The 16,450-nt window shown below is 38.5% G+C and overlaps 3 long non-coding RNA genes across 5 annotated transcripts; all 3 read left to right on the forward strand.

Moving 5' to 3' along the window:
- Positions 1–2,708: 2,708 nt before the first annotated feature.
- On the forward strand, positions 2,709–4,284 carry LOC130203869 (uncharacterized). The gene is made up of 3 exons (XR_008833543.1): positions 2,709–2,795; positions 3,287–3,332; positions 3,902–4,284. It is a non-coding gene; the product is annotated as an uncharacterized LOC130203869 (long non-coding RNA).
- A 390-nt stretch (positions 4,285–4,674) lies between these two features.
- Positions 4,675–6,253, forward strand: LOC130203824 (uncharacterized). Its single transcript, XR_008833540.1, has 4 exons — positions 4,675–4,985; positions 5,230–5,367; positions 5,531–5,614; positions 5,928–6,253. It is a non-coding gene; the product is annotated as an uncharacterized LOC130203824 (long non-coding RNA).
- A 1,865-nt stretch (positions 6,254–8,118) lies between these two features.
- On the forward strand, positions 8,119–11,859 carry LOC130203697 (uncharacterized). Of its 3 annotated transcripts, XR_008833524.1 has the most exons (7): positions 8,119–8,652; positions 9,031–9,138; positions 9,446–9,541; positions 9,676–9,698; positions 9,886–9,940; positions 11,666–11,733; positions 11,811–11,859. It is a non-coding gene; the product is annotated as an uncharacterized LOC130203697 (long non-coding RNA). The 3 variants fall into 3 exon arrangements; XR_008833523.1 differs by lacking the exon at positions 11,811–11,859 and having other exon boundaries at positions 11,666–11,764; XR_008833525.1 differs by lacking the exons at positions 9,676–9,698; positions 11,811–11,859 and having other exon boundaries at positions 11,666–11,764.
- Positions 11,860–16,450: the final 4,591 nt, after the last annotated feature.

Genomic DNA, 16,450 nt, shown 5'->3' on the forward strand with positions numbered 1-16,450 from the left:
GTAGGCTTATCTGCAACAGATTTTTATCTTTTGGGTAACACAAATTATTTCTCTATTTGTATTAGTTTTAAACAGTGGGATTTTTTTTAAAGGAACTTTTCTGCAAGAAGAGTTGTTATCCGTCAACATATGTTCACCTCACGTCCCTCCACCTGCTCAAGAAAAGACATTACATATATACAAAGGAAACGCATCACTTGATAACTACTTAAATCCTCAAGTGTCAAAAATGGTAAAATTTGCTAATCCAGAAAGATTATAATCTGAAGGTTTTACTGCACAGCAAATAAGACTCTTCATTCAAAAGTACAACAAACAACAACGGATACAGAACACTTAGATACTTGACTTTCAACTGTTATATAATATATATATATATGTACACTACCGTTCAAAAGTTTGGGATCACCCAGACAATTTTGTGTCTTCCATGAAAAATCACACTTTTATTTATCAAATGAATATAAAATATAGTCAAGACATTGACAAGGTTAGAAATAATGATTAATATTTGAAATATTAATTTTGTTCTACAAACTTCTAGCTCAAAGGAAGGCCAGTTGTATAGCTTATATCACCAGCATAACTGTTTTCAGCTGTGCTAACATAATTGCACAAGGGTTTTCTAATCAGACATTAGTCTTCTAAGGCGATTAGCAAACACAATGTACCATTAGAACACTGGAGTGATAGTTGCTGTAAAAGGGCCTCTATACACCTCTGGAGATATTTCATTAGAAACCAGACACTTCCACCTAGAATAGTCATTTACCACATTAACAATGTAGAGTGTATTTCTGATTAATTTAATGTTATCTTTATTGAAAAAACAGTGCTTTTCTTTGAAAAATAAAGTCATTTCTAAGTGATCCCAAACGTTTGAACGGTAGTGTAAATATATAATATATGTATATATAATATATATATATATATATATATATATATAATATATGTATATATTCAATTCAATTCAATTCAGTTTATTTGTATAGCCCAATTTCACAAATTACAAATTTGTCTCGGAGTGCTTTACAATCTGTACACATAGACATCCCTGCCCCAAAACCTCACATCGGACCAAGAAAAACTCCCAAATAACCCTTCAGGGGGGAAAAAAAGGGAAGAAACCTGCAGGAGAGCAACAGAGGAGGATCCCTCTCCTAGGATGGACAGATGCAATAGATGTAATGTGTACAGAAGGACAGATTTAGAGTTAAAATACATTCAATGAATATGACAGAGTGTATGAATAGTTCATAGTAGGCATATTCCACGATGGAGACCTCCACGATCCATCAGGCAGATGGCGGTGGGGAGGAGGAGTGGAGTCTCAACAGGACAGTGGGGTAGTCATGAGCAGGAATTCCACGACCCAGACGATCCATCAGGCAGATAGGATCTATGCCGTCTCATAGGGTCCGATGACCCCATGAGACGTAAAGTCAAAAGGACTTTCGGGGAGAAAGCAGAGTTAGTAACGTGTGATTGAGAGATGAAAATTCATCCTTAAGGAGAGAAAAAAGAGGAGATAGGTACTCAGTGCATCCTAAAACGTCCCCGGCAGCTATAAGCCTATAGCAGCATATCAAGGGCTGGACCAGGGCAAACCTGATTCAGCCCTAACTATAAGCTCTGTCAAAGAGGAAGGTCTTAAGTCTACTCTTAAACGAGGTGACTGTGTCTGCCTCCCGGACTGAAATTGGAAGCTGGTTCCATAAAAGAGGAGCTTGATAACTAAAGGCTCTGGCTCCCATTCTACTTTTTAAGACTCTAGGAACTACAAGTAGTCCCGCATTTAGTGAGCGTAGCTCTCTAGTGGGGCAATATGGTACGACAAGCTCCTTAAGATATGATGGAGCATCACCAATCAAGGCTTTGTACACTGTAAAAAAAGATCCTAATTTTACGGAAAATAACTCTAAATATTTACAGTATTTTTCTTTCTTTTTAAATTACATACAAAACTCTGTGAAATTACAGACATTATCTTTAAATTAACAACCCAACTGTTAATTTAAGTTTTATGCTCATAATACAAAATAACATTTTTTTCCCATTTTTGTAAAGAAAAATGACTGTATTATTAATACAGTATTTTTACCGTTTTCTTAAATGACATACAAATTCATGTAAAACAACAATTATTACCTGTAATTAAAGGTGGAGCTCCTTATATGAAGGTTTATGTCCATACTAACAATTTAACGATTTTCTTTGTAATTTTAAGGCAGATCATATTATATTTATATTAATGTGTACTTTTACATTCAAACTCTGTAAATCTGAATCTAAATGTAGCTAACTTTTGTCATTACATTAAACATATTGCATTTTTTTAAGAGTACAAAGTAGAAGAAATAATAGGTTTTGATACTTGTTCTTTATAGGAGCATTATAGGGCGACCGTGAGTATTTGTCCAGTGTCGGTGTCCCGGAGCGAGACATCTAACTTCTAACTGTAAGTCGCTTTTGGATAAAAGCGCCAGCTAAATGCATGTAACATGCTTGAAAGTTTCAACCTCAAGAGAGCAGTGCAGCAGAAACTTGCCATATAGGATTTAGTGTCAACTAGAAATAAGACCGTCACAATGGCAATGACCACCATGAGTGCGAAGCATCCCAGATAGCAGTTGATCCTATCCGCCCTCCTGTCGCACTCGGTTTGGTCATGCCACCGGATCCGCGCACCATCAGACAGAGTTGTAACTGCGGTGGATGCTCCACGTTGTTGCCCTTCGACTTTTCAAACTGGTATTTTCAAAACTGCAGCTCTTTGCGCCAGAAGTACGAGTTAGGTAAGTGTTGAATTGTGTTGCTACTGTCGAATTATGGCTCGTTTTCTTAAGAGTTCCCTCCTCTTTTGGCTGCCGCTAACATTGCTTTGTGAAGTTTGAGGTATTGTTAGACTTCAACGTAAATAAGTTATTACCGTAACATCCCGGTTTTAAAAGAAAATCGTATTTAATCACACACAGTTGGTGATGGTGTATAAGCTGATGTTGCTACTGCACGTGTCCCCTCTGCCAGGGCTGGTCCAGCTAACTACCATGTGTGGTTCTCATGGAGCTATCTTCTGCAGCTAGCGCTGAATTGTCAGTGGTTAGGTTACTTAAGCTCCAACCCAAGGGTGCGCGATGGAAGCTGAGCGAGCTAACCGCTAGCCCGCGAGCTAATAGCGCTAGCTCGCGAGCTAATAGTGAGCGCCAGCACAGACCTGTTTTAATTTAATTCTGCATGTATTGAGTTCTCAACACGTAACTTAGAATTTGCAATGTCATCCTCACAGTTGTACAGAAGTGACAACACTGTTGTTCGCCATCTCTACAATTCAGGTAAGCACACATTCTTTGGAAGGAAATGTTTTCACAGCAACTTAAAGACACATCTGAGAGGGAACCGTATAACCTGTTTAACTTTATAATGACCAGATTTGTATTAATTCATTAAAATACTATCTTAATAGCGTAGTGTTTGTTAGGATCTGTGTGTTTCCTGTTTTATGTTGAAGTCCCTGTCTCGTTTCCTGTTTCCCTGCTCTTCCCTCCCTGTGCTTGTCTGTTTCTTTCCTGATTGTTTCCAGACACGCCCTGATTGTTTCCACCTGTCTCGTTCCCCTGTGTATTTAATCTGTGTCCTTCTGTTTGGCTGGTGTCAGATCGTCTTTTTTCGTTCCGTGTGGTGTTGTCCGTGTTCCTGTACTGAGAATAAACTCAGTTTTTCGTGAAACTCCTGCTGCGTTTGGGTCCTCCACACCACGCATCCGTAACAGTGTTTTTATAAAAATGACTTGACATGCTATATAAGCACTACAAATTAATACAATTGAGAACAAATAGATATTGTATATTTCCTGAAAGAATAGATGCATTTCAAACATTGTTTGTATTTTGGTTTGTTTTAGATAAAATGAACAGAAAGAATGGGCCTGTCTCCAGCTCCACCATTAGACGGAGGGTCCGTCAAGATGTTTTGACTACATCACTGTGATTGATGGGAAACTGAATACAACTTTGACTGTTCAGTAAAGTTTCTTCTCTTCAATGTGTATAACACGCCTATTATTGCCGTTTAATCTCTTTTTTTTACGGTATACCTCGTGTTGTCAAACACACATTTTCATACTCCTGGTTATTAAGAACTTTAATAGTTGCAAAATATTATTTTTTTCAAAGTTCTTGGAACAGAAGGTTATATTTCTGTGACAAGTGACACTGTTTGTTTCTTTCCTCTGTAATTCAGGATGTTCCACTTCATAGAATTCTTGACTAACAAAACGGTAGCAGTAGTGCCATAAAGCTATACCAGCTTTGTGGCACTACTGCTACCGATTATCCGAGGGACGAAAGGGTGGACAAGGCTGTCAGAAGCGCGAACAACCTGGACCAGACTGGCAGACACATGACGTCAGAGTAATTGGATCATGCGGTATTATATTAATATTGTATTAATTGGCGTTTTAAACGGATATAAAAATCACTTTGTTATATATGTTGGAAACAACATTTTAATCACATTGTTCTGTTTATAATTCTGTACTTTTCATTGTGTTTATGTGACTTAATTTTTAGATAATTACTTGGTGGAAATATGTCTTGAGACACATCAGATCTCCAGTCAGAAGAGGAGGCAATTCCTAAAAAGAGGAAGCCAATGTCGGTGTGAGTAAATGTGTATACATTTTATTCTTTAGAACACTTTTACCTTAATAAAATAAAGCGTCTGTCATTCATTTTTATAGTATGACCAATTAGTTTTTTTCTATCTCTTTCTAGCCATTTCTATGGAGACTCGGATGGAGACAGTGAAAATGAAAATTCCCCCCACAAAACAGGGGTCCAACCACTAGCGGGACAGTTGTCCCTCCAATCATTGCCTCCTCCTAACTATTCCATGTACTCCATAACCAGCAGGACAGCGAACACGCCAGGGGGACACGCCCACCTGGCGAGGGGCGTGGTGTGGTTCAGACACCATTGCCTGCTGTGGTGAGCAACACCTCAAACGGCTATGGGATTCAAATTGAACCTTTTAATCATTTAATTTTTTTAAATGTTAACAATTGTTAATTGGATACAAGACATGCAATACACACTGTCACATTGAATCCAAGTGAATATGATTATTATGATTGCATTAATTAAATTGTATAAAACTTGATATTTCCATATTTTATGTAAAATCTCTTAATCGTTACATTTTTTAACTTTTTCTAATGGTTTTTTTATATAGCTGTTCCAGTTCAAATCCTAGGCATGCTGGAGACAATTACAGAGGTGAGAGACCCGGTTCCGTTTCCGTGTACCACAATGGAGGAAGTGGACCTTTTTGAGCAACGGCTCAAAGATCCCGTCAACATTCTAATGAGTGGTGAGTTTTTTTGTTTTAAGAATCTCACGCAAAGCTGATTAAAATCTATTGTATGTAATTAACACTAGACAATACCATGTTTGATGGAAATGTTTTTTCAAACATTCTGTAAAGTATCAAATATTAATCGTACTTTTTCGATTTCCTCCCTGGCAACGATCAGACGACATGATGCCAAACGTGGAACATCCTCGAATGAATGGAAAAAAATTATTCTGTCAAATGACATCTAAGACTTTGCTCCTGCGTAAGTAACTCATATTTAATTAAAACAATTTGGATTCACCCAGAGGTCTTGAGTAGTGTTCAAACTTACGAATAACCATCTTTCCCAGATCTTTTTTAACAGTGCTAAATAAAATGTTTGAATTGCAACTTTATTCTCTACTTGGGTAAATGTTACTCGACTATATCTTTACATAATAGTTATATGATATATTGGCTCTAAATATAGCATAGCACACCTTAAGTGCCAGACAGCTACTAGATTTTAGACTGCATTTCTGCTCTATGTTGCACTGAGGATTCATGAGATTTTGTATCTGCTTGTGTGATTACAGATGCCGTCAGAAAGAATCATGCCACACATGCATCCACTGATGAACAGATTCTAAAGCATGCCATTAGGTGGTTCAACCTGGCAGCAAACCGGGGTAGCTCCAGGAGGCGTGCTACTGTCGACATCCCCCACACTGAACAGAATTAAAAATATATATTTATATTTTTATATATATATATATACACACACACCAGTTCTCAGTTGGAAGTTCCACCATTCACTTGAGGCCACTGCGACCTATTCTCTGGGAGAATTGTGGTATTTGGGTTAGGTGGTCGGTATTTATGGTTGTATTAGTTGTAGCTCTTGTGTTCTAATGTGAGCTATAGTTTTACTCCATATGTATGTGTGTATATATTGTCTCGAACTAATTATAAATAAATATGATTCATACATGTACAAGAAATAATTTGATGTCCTTTTAATAAACTGTTTATGATATTATTTCCGATTGCATTTCTTTTTTCCCCATTGATGCATATTAAATATATGTCGGTATGTAAAGTAATTGATCCGGGCCAAATGAGCTGCTTTATGGAAGGATCCAAATTGAATGAATATGGGTGCATCGGCTGTACATCTAGCCACTGATCCGGAGCCTATGATGCATCCGGGAGAGTCAGTTTGCTATCTGTGATATTAATTGTGTTACATTGAACTGGAATAGGCCTTTACTGTTCAAAATATTGAAAATGACTGCTATGAAAACATTTGATTTCCACATTCCAAGTTGTGCAAGTAAAAATAGAGGTGAGTTTGGCCTGTATTATAGAGATTTATGCCCACATGGACACTTCCAGGCGGTTAAATTAACTGGGTTTGCCCTAACGACGGAGGCCCGATTCTGCCATAGTTGCTTGCTACTTTGGGCGTCCTTTAGCCGGCAAAAGACAGTAACCTTTGCCCATGTGATTGAGGCCCAGTGCTGCTATAGTGCATGCAGTCTTGGGCATCCACACAACGGTGAAAGAGGGGGAGTTTAGCCCTAAGAAAGTAGGCCTTGTGCTGCTGCAGTGCATGCTGTCTTGGGCATGCGTAATTCAGCCAAAGACTGCATTTAGCCGGGAATTGAGGACAGCAGTTTCTTTATCCGAGAAACAGCGTTGTTGGCTGCCTTTAATTCAACCTTTTCAGCCTGGACGCAGAGCTCAAGTAGTCTTGAATGTGCCTCCAAAAATGTATGGTATTTGCGGGGTTAAATCAGCCTTTTCATCGTTTTGACGCAAATTGGCAGAGATCCCGGTTATACTCAGCCAATTTAGCCTGGAGATGATGCTGTAGTGCATTATCAAACTGCACAATTACTGTTGAATCTACCTTGCTTCCATAGACAACTAAAATACTTTAAAGACATTCACTGTCTACAGTGAGCAGTTGAACAATTAAAATGTACATTGTCCCATATAAAGGATGGCTAATGGCGAACTACTTTGGCCAACACCTTGGATCAGATGGATTTGAGCTCTGCAGAAGAATAAAGACAAGAAGAGGGGAAATGGCTTCGCAATGGATTGACTTGCTACATGCGATTAAAAGTTTGAAAACATGTTGCAACTTGTATGGGATAATGGCCATGTTGGCAAATGAGTGTTGCTGTGGGCAAAGGCTGAACTCTAAACCAACCTGCCGCATAACACTGCAACACAGTTAGAAATGACATTGTCATGTTTGCACAGTTGGCATTTTGGTGGTTCTAAAGGAAAGGTCAGGGATTTGTTAAAATGCAAGAGGGTCATACTATGGGCTATCTGAATGTAAATAGAATGTCACCATGATATCAATCCAGCGATAAGCAATATATGCAGTGATTATTGTTGATTGTTCCATCTCAATTGTCATCAGTCCTCATTTGGGTTATTGTGCAGGGAATGGCACTAAAACTTTTTTTAAATATTTGGGTGCTTCATTTTCTTTAATTAAAGAACCACTAAACACTGGGCCTCTACTTGTGTGTTCTTGTGTTGAGGCTAACCGGGGAAATAATAGTAATAATACAAATAATAATCTACCACTTCTGAGTAGACTCAATGTAGAGGAAACGCTTCATATGGATCAATGTGTTGGAGTTCTGTTGACTGTAGACTAGTAAGTATACTACAAAGGAATTGAATGACCAACCGTCGCCCCTCTCAGCCGGCCTTAATAGCATACTAAGTGTGGAAATATATATATATATAGCCTACCATGTGTCTATGTGTGTTTGTGTTAACCTATAGGTATTATTACAACTTTACCATATAGTATTTCATTTGTATTCATACACTGCAATGGAAAGAGTTAATTGAATATACCAGCCTATAAATACAACTAAATACAGACATTTCTTTAGTTTCTTTCAAAACAAGTCATCTTTTTCTATATTTGTTATGTTACCACGCTAAAACCATTGCTATTGGCTGTCTCCCCACGTTGCTTTGAACATGATTGGATAATCTGCCTGTCACTCAGAGAACTGGCCAATGAGAAATGTCCGCGCCGCGGATTTGAAATTACGTCTGTTTGAGCGGGAAGCCGCAGCGGGGCAGGCGCTACTCGGCAGGTCTGCTAGTGTCTGCTGTTGACCTACCTGCATTATTACCTGAAGTATTTTACATATGCCTGCGATTTTAACTTGTGGGATGTCAACGGAGAAAGAAAGACTGGGACACAGAGGAAGGATCATACGGGATGTGGTGACCAGCAAAGTTACGTGAATTGATATCCTGCAAAATTATTGAAGATATCAGGTAAGAAAACATTTTCACTGTTACTTTCTGAAACAACCTTATGTAATTTTCTGTTTAGCATAGTTTAAACATATTTCATTTAGACATATGGAAACAAATTAATCATTTTACATGTTTAAAAGTAATGTTATTACATTAAAATCAGTTAATTAGTGTGTTCAATACAGTTCATAATGGATTAAATAATGCTATAGGTGGATAAACGGACTGTTACAAAGAGTTTGGTTAGCTAGTTAAGTAAACTAGCTTCAGGTAACGTTAGCTTGTTGGCATGATTCTGTCTCACAACCAGAAAAACATACTTGAATGTGGTTTAGGGTGGGTGACATGGATATAATTGACAGTATTCTTCACTTTTTCGAACCGTACTGCACACAGCACTGGACCCTGAGCAGTGCATGGCCTGCAAGATCATGAGAAGGCTGAAGAACTAGGAGTGACAAGATACCACTGGATGGTGGGGCACATAATTCCACTCAGGGACAGGTAAGCAAACAGACAAGACATAAGAGATAGGATTTGTTCTTACAAAACAATATAAAACAGCAAACATGTGCATTTAAACAGAAACAATACACACATACATACTGTAAAAATGTGTTGTGTTCATTTAAGAAGCCTGCTCAAAACAAATGCATGCATGAGTTACTCTAAGTCAGACTGGGAAATAAAGCCTCTAATTTTTGTAAATGTTTCTGAGTTGGAAAAAGGCACCTTGGTGATGCTGGTGATATGATTCTTAAAACTGAGTTCACCTTCCATGGTCACTTATAGGTTTGTGATTTGTTTTTAGTGATCTGAAAATGTCTGTTTACCAACGGTCCCCATCCAACCTGACAGAGCGTGTGAGGATCTGCAGAAAAGAATGGCAGAACATCCCCAAATCCAGGTGTGTAAAGCTTGTCGCGTTTTATCGAAGAGACGAGGCTTTAACCGTGCCAAAGGTGCATTAACTAAGTACCAAGTAAAGGGTCTGAATACGTATGTCAATGTGATAATTCAGTTTTCTCTTTTTTATTGCAGGGTATTGAGTGTAGATTGATGAGGTAAAAATTAATTCAAATGATTCTATCATAAGGTTGCAACATAACAAAATGGGAAAAAAGTGAAAAAGTCTGAATACTTTCTGCATGCACGAAATATGTGGTGGCAGTTTTTTTCTGATTCATTTTCACATTACCCTTTTCAACACTGATAATAGCTAATTACACGAAACTTTCTTATATTTTTCAGCTCAATAAGGATTGGAACAACATTGACGGGGGGAAACACCCAAAGTCCATCACTCGTAAGTATCCACTGCAGCATATATAAAAGATATTAGTCCATTTGAACCACTATTGCAAAACCTTACATTGTGATTAATATTAGATATGATTTCTCAAGTACTTTAATGATCTGAGCAAAGCACTTTTTTAAGACAGTTCTTCCACTGGCCATAAAAAACTGAGGAGCTTTTCCTTGGCCTTCCTTTGAGTTGTACGGTGGCCCTGAGAGGTCAGGGCACTGCAACAATAAAACATGCTAATCGACAAAACACAAGCAAATTAAGAAAACAACTTCATCAAATTGACAGCACATGTGCAGCATTTAGAAAAAGCACTGCAAATTCAGGCGACACAACACGGTACAGAAAAGCGCTGCAAATTAAGAAAAAGTGTTTCAAGAGGACACTAAATCGTGATGAACACAACTTGGACAGGCTTGCTGTTGCTATGGTTTGTTACTCATGAAGTTATTGAAATCGGGTATTGTATCATCTGTTTACGTTGTGGACCTACAATATGCTACTGCTCTACTCACCGGAAAGTGAGCTGCATGCACCTCGCAGGACCTTGCAGGCGGAAAAGCTGAATTATATCAGTCATTCTGATTATTTCTGAGGAGATTTCACAGATTTTAAACTGTACTATCCGGTTTAACAGTGTGGACAGACAGCCTGTAGCCTGCATCATATTCATGTAGGCATTATTAGACAAAAAAAATATACAGACGTATAGTCTACAGTAAGCCAAGCATTCCCATGAGACTTCTTTCCTTGAAAAATCCCCAAACAGACCACTATTACCTTACCTGAAATGAACATACCTCGTACTACTATCACCACCATAAAGTTATTGCTTATATGGTTATTATGCAAGCTACAGTTAACGTAACTTTTTAAATTTTGAAGATGAGGTCATATGAGATTGAATTCTGCTTTTCGCTCTGCAAAGTCCTATGAGTTGCGTGCAGCGGTCACTTTACGTGCAGAGTAAAGCAGCAGCAAAAGTCAGTTCCCAACATAAACAGATGGTATACGGAGCCGACGTCACTTCAATAACTTCACGAGTCTCAAACTAGCAGCAACAAACATGTTCAAACCGTGCTCAGCACCATTGTCCTTTGGAAACACTTCTGTTTTCTGTATTTTGCATGTTTTCTAAATACTGGACATGTGTTGTCAAATTGCTAAAGTTTAATCTTAACTTGCCTGTGTTTTGTCTTTTTGCATGTGTTTTCTTAAGTGGCAGTGTGTTGATCTCTCAGGGCCACCGTAGAGTTAGCATACTTTTCAAAGACATGTCGTCATCATTATCATCATCTACCCTTTTTTTATTTCTAAAGGGGCATTGAGGAAAGACCCTCAGACATGTCACAATATAATTATCGGTGGTTGGTTTGATCTAGATGTATCAATTAGCTTCTTTTTTGTTTAGCTACAAGTGTGTTTACCTTGCTATGATACATCTGTGAAACGTGCCCATTGTTGTGAATCCACGTCTTTCTTCTTTTCGTGATTCACATGTTTCTGATGGAAGTGCTAAGACATGCACTGCGTGCAGCTTTAAATAGGTAGTCATTTAATTACTATCATTCTCAAAGCTGACTGTTCAGATTGACAGAATGTCAATTGGTACAGACAATTTCAAAATAGTTAGTTTAAGTTTGTTTAAAGGAATGGGAAGAAATGAAAGCCAACTTTCTCAGGACTTTCCAGTGAATTTGTTTGTCCTTCTTCCTTTTTCCCCAGATGCACCGAGGATCTGGCTGATTACTGGAAATTTGGAAGATTGTTCTTTATCTGCACTGTCACTTCTGGTAAATATTTATGAAGAAGAAATATACTTTATTAATCCACAAGGGAAATTAGTTCTCTGCATTTAACCCATCCTTAGTTATTAAGGAGCAGTGGGCTGCAGTGATGCGCCCAGGAAGCAACTGGGGTTCAGTGCCTTGCTCAAGGACACTTCGACTTGCAACTAATGGGAGGCGAGGATCGAACCGACAACCTTGGGGTTGCAGGACGCCCTCTTACCCCACTGAGCTACAGCCGCCCACAATTATGGACCTTTTGTGGTATGTTTTGCTTTCACTTATCAACTGATAGTGAATAATTGGTTGATTTTGAAAATGTACATTAAATAAAATGTTTTAAAATCAATATTGGTGTGTACTTTATATGTAATTCAGTTTCTAACCCCTACTTTAATTGAAACATTGAATGTTTTGTAGATGTTTCAATGTATTTAGATTTTCACAGTAATCTCAAAAGCTTATATTTCATAATAATTGAACACTTGTAATAGTACAGGAGAAATCTGTAAAATCACAGTATTTCACTGCAAAACCTTTATAAATATCATTTTATTGAAGGTGTTTGATTGTAATAATATAGGAAAAATCTGTAAAATCACAGTATTTCACTGCAGAACCTTTAGTAATATCACTTTATTGAAGGTGTTTGATTGTAATAATATAGGAAAAATCTGTAAAATCACAGTATTTCACTGCAGAACCTTTAGAAATATCACTTTATTGAAGGTGTTTGATTGTAATAATATAGGAAAAATCTGTAAAATCACAGTATTTCACTGCAGAACCTTTAGAAATATCACTTTATTGAAGGTGTTTGATTGTAATAATATAGGAAAGATCTGTAAAATAACAGTATTTCACTGCAGAACCTTGAGAAATATCACTTTATTGAAGGTGTTTGATTGTAATAATACATACAAAATCTGTAAAATTACAGTATTTCACTGCAGAACCTTGAGAAATATCACTTTATTGAAGGTGTTTGATTGTAATAATACATACAAAATCTGTAAAATTACAGTATTTCACTGCAGAAGCTTTAGAAATATGACTTTATTGAAGGTATTTGACTGTAATAATATAGGCAAAATCTGTAAAATTACAGTATTTCACTGCAGAAGCTTTAGAAATATCACTTTATTGAAGGTATTTGACTGTAATAATAAAGGAAAAATCTGTAAAATAACAGTATTTCACTGCAGAACCTATAGAAATATCACTTTAATTAAGGTGTTTGATTGTAATATTACAGGAAAAATCTGTAAAAAAACAGTATTTCACTGCAAAATCTTTAATGAAAATTACTGTAAATTTATGGTTTTCGTCCTTTATTTGAAGTAAGGTATTTTACCTTAAATTTACGGTTTTTGTTTGGCAGCCGTAGCTGCCACTCATTTGACCTTCTTTTTACGGGTTTTTTTCTTACAGTGTAGGTTAAGAGAAGAATTTTAAAAGTGATTCTTGATTTTACTGGGAGCCAGTGCAGAGCAGCTAGTGCAGGAGTGATGTGATCTCTTTTCTTAGTTTTAGTGAGAACACGAGCTGCAGCATTCTGGATCAACTGGAGGGACCTAAGAGATTTATTAGAGCAGCCTGCTAATAAGGAGTTGCAGTAATCCAGTCTCGAAATGTAACGCGTGAACCAATTTTTCTGCACCTTTTTGAGACAAGATGTGCCTGATTTTTGAAATATTACGTAGATGAAAGAATGCAGTCCTTGAGATTTGCTTTACGTGGGAGTTAAAGGACAAGTCGATCAAAGATAACGCCAAGATTCTTTACAGTGGTGTTGGATGCCAGGGCAATGCCGTCTACAGAATCCACATCACCAGATAATTGATCTCTGAGGTGCTCAGGGCCGATTAAAATTACTTCGGTTTTGTCTGAGTTTAACATCAAGAAGTTGCAGGTCATCCATGTTTTATGTCTTTAAGACATGCTTGAATTTTACAGAGTTGGTTGCTCTCCTCTGGTTTTATCGATAAATATAGTTGAGTGTCATCTGCATAACAATGAAAGTTTATGGAGTGTTTCCTGATAATATTGCCCAAAGGAAGCATGTATAAGGTAAATAAAATTGGTCCAAGCACAGAACCTTGTGGAACTCCGTGATTAACGTTGGTGGTTATCGGCGTCATCGTTTACAAATACAAACTGAGATCGATCTGATAAATAGGATTTAAACCAAATTAGTGCCGTGCCTGAAATGCCAATCGACTGCTCCAGTCTCTGTAACAGGATGTCATGGTCAATGGTGTCGAATGCAGCACTAAGGTCTAACAAGACCAGGACAGAGAGGAGTCCTTTATCTGCTGCCATTAAGAGGTCATTTGTAATTTTCACCAGTGCCGTCTCGGTGCTGTGGTGTTTTCTAAATCCTGATTGAAATTTCTCAAATAAACTATTATGATGTAGAAAGTCGCACAACTGATTTGCGACCACTTTCTCAAGGATCTTGGAGAGGAAGGGAGGTTAGAGATCGGTCTGTAGTTAGCCAATACCTCTGGATCCAGAGTGGGCTTCTTCAGGAGAGGTTTAATAACAGCCACCTTGAAGGAGTGTGGTACGTGGCCTGTTAGCAGAGACACATTGATAATATCTAATAGAGAGCCGCCAATTAAAGGCAAAACGTCTTTAAGCAGCCTCGTGGGATGGGGTCCAAGAGACAGGTAGGCGTGTTCAAGTAGAAACCGTTGAAAATAATTGGTCACGGTTGATAGGAGAAAATCCTCAAATATACACCAGGGCATACAGCGGTTTCCAAGGCCATTCCACTTGAGGACAGATTGGCACTGGTTATGGGCAAGAGATTATTAATCTTGTCCCTAATAGTTAAAATCTTTTCATTAAAGAAGTTCATAAAGTCATTACCACTAAGGTTTATAGGAATGCTCGGCTCCACAGAGCTGTGACTCTCTGTCAGCCTGGCTACAGTGCTGAAGAGAAACCTGGGGTTGTTTTATTTTTCTATTATTGATGAGTAATAGGCTGCTCTGGCATTACGGAGGGCCTTCTTATATGTTTTAAGACTATCTCGCCAAACTAAGCGGGATTCTTGAGATTAGTTGAGCGCCATATGCGTTCAAGCTTTCGTGACGTTGCTTCAGTTTGCGGGTCTGAGGTTATACCAGGAGCAAACCTCCTCTTCCTCACTGTCTTCTTCTTCAGAGGGCTATCGAGTCCAGTGTCATTCTCAGAGAGCCTATGGCACTGTCAACAAGATGATCAATCTGGGACGGACTAAAGTTAGACCAGGAGTCCTCTGTTATATTGAGACGTGGTATCGAATCAAATACAGAAGGAATCGCTTCTTTAAATTTAGCTACAGCACTATCAGTTAGACATCTAGTGTAGAAACTTTTGACTAACGGAGTACACTCCGGTAGTATAAATTCAAAGTTATGAGGTTGTGGTCTGACAGAAGAGGATTCTGTGGGAAGACGTTCAAATGCTCAATGTCAACGCCATAAGTAAGAACAAGATCAAGCGTGTGGCCAAAGCTGTGAGTGGGTTTCTGTGCTCTCTGACAGAAGCCAATCGAGTCCAACAAGGAGATGAATGCAGCACTAAGGCAATCATTATCAACATCCACATGGATATTAAAATCTCCAACAATAATAACTTTATCGGTTTTAAGAACCAAACTTGATATAAATTCTGAGAATTCAGATATAAACTCTGAATATGGACCTGGTGGCGGTACAGAATCACAAATCGAATTGGCTGTAGTGTTTTCCAGGTTGGATGTGAAAGACTAAGAACAAGGCTTTCAAATGAGGTGTAGTGTAATTTTGGTTGAGGATTAATTAATAGGCTCGATTCAAAGATGGCTGCTACTCCACCTCCTCGACCGGTGCCTCGAGGAATGTGAGTATTAATATGACTTGGAGGAGTCGATTCATTCAGGCAGACATATTCTTCATGGCTCAGCCAGGTTTCAGTTAGGCAACATAAATCAATGTGATTATCTGATATTAAATCATTCAGTAACACAGCTTTAGATGACAGAGATCGAATATTTAGGAGACCACATTTAATAGACCTATTTTGTTGCACTGCTGAAATAATTGTGTTAACTTGTATAAGGTTATTGTGTACGACTCCTCTTCTGCTTACTTTTGATTTATTTAATTGAAGTGGCCGTGGGACAGACACTAAAGTCAAGGGTGGGTAACTGCTCGAATGGAAGAGCAGAGAAGGGTGTTAAACTACAACTCTGCTCCCGGTTCCTGATCTGAACCCTGGGTTGTCATAGATTAAGTCCGGTGATCAACTTGGTCATATTCGCAGAAATGAGACGCTCCGTCCAACGTGGGATGAATGCCGTCTCTCCTCATCAGATCAGGTTTTCCCAGAAAGTCTTCCAGTTGTCTCGTAGCCCACATTATTCGCTGGGCACCACCTCGACAGCCAGCGGTTGAAAGACGACATTCGGCTATACAATTCGTCTGTCTGCAAATTTGGGAGAGGGCCAGAGAAAATTACGGTGTCCGACAACGTCTTGGCATAAGCACACACCGATTCCACATTAATTTTAGTGAGTTCCGAGCGGCGGGCTCGGGCGTCATTACCACCGGCGTGTATTACAATCTGACTGTATCTCCGCTTATCCTTAGCCAGCAGCTTCAAACAAGACTCCACGTCGCCCGCTCTGGCCCCGGAGGCACACGACTCTGGTCCGTGGCCGCTATTTTCACGTTCCTGACTATAGAGCTCCCGA

Source organism: Pseudoliparis swirei, chromosome 13, assembly GCF_029220125.1.
Source record: "Pseudoliparis swirei isolate HS2019 ecotype Mariana Trench chromosome 13, NWPU_hadal_v1, whole genome shotgun sequence".
Taxonomy (NCBI): Eukaryota; Metazoa; Chordata; class Actinopteri; order Perciformes; family Liparidae; genus Pseudoliparis; species Pseudoliparis swirei.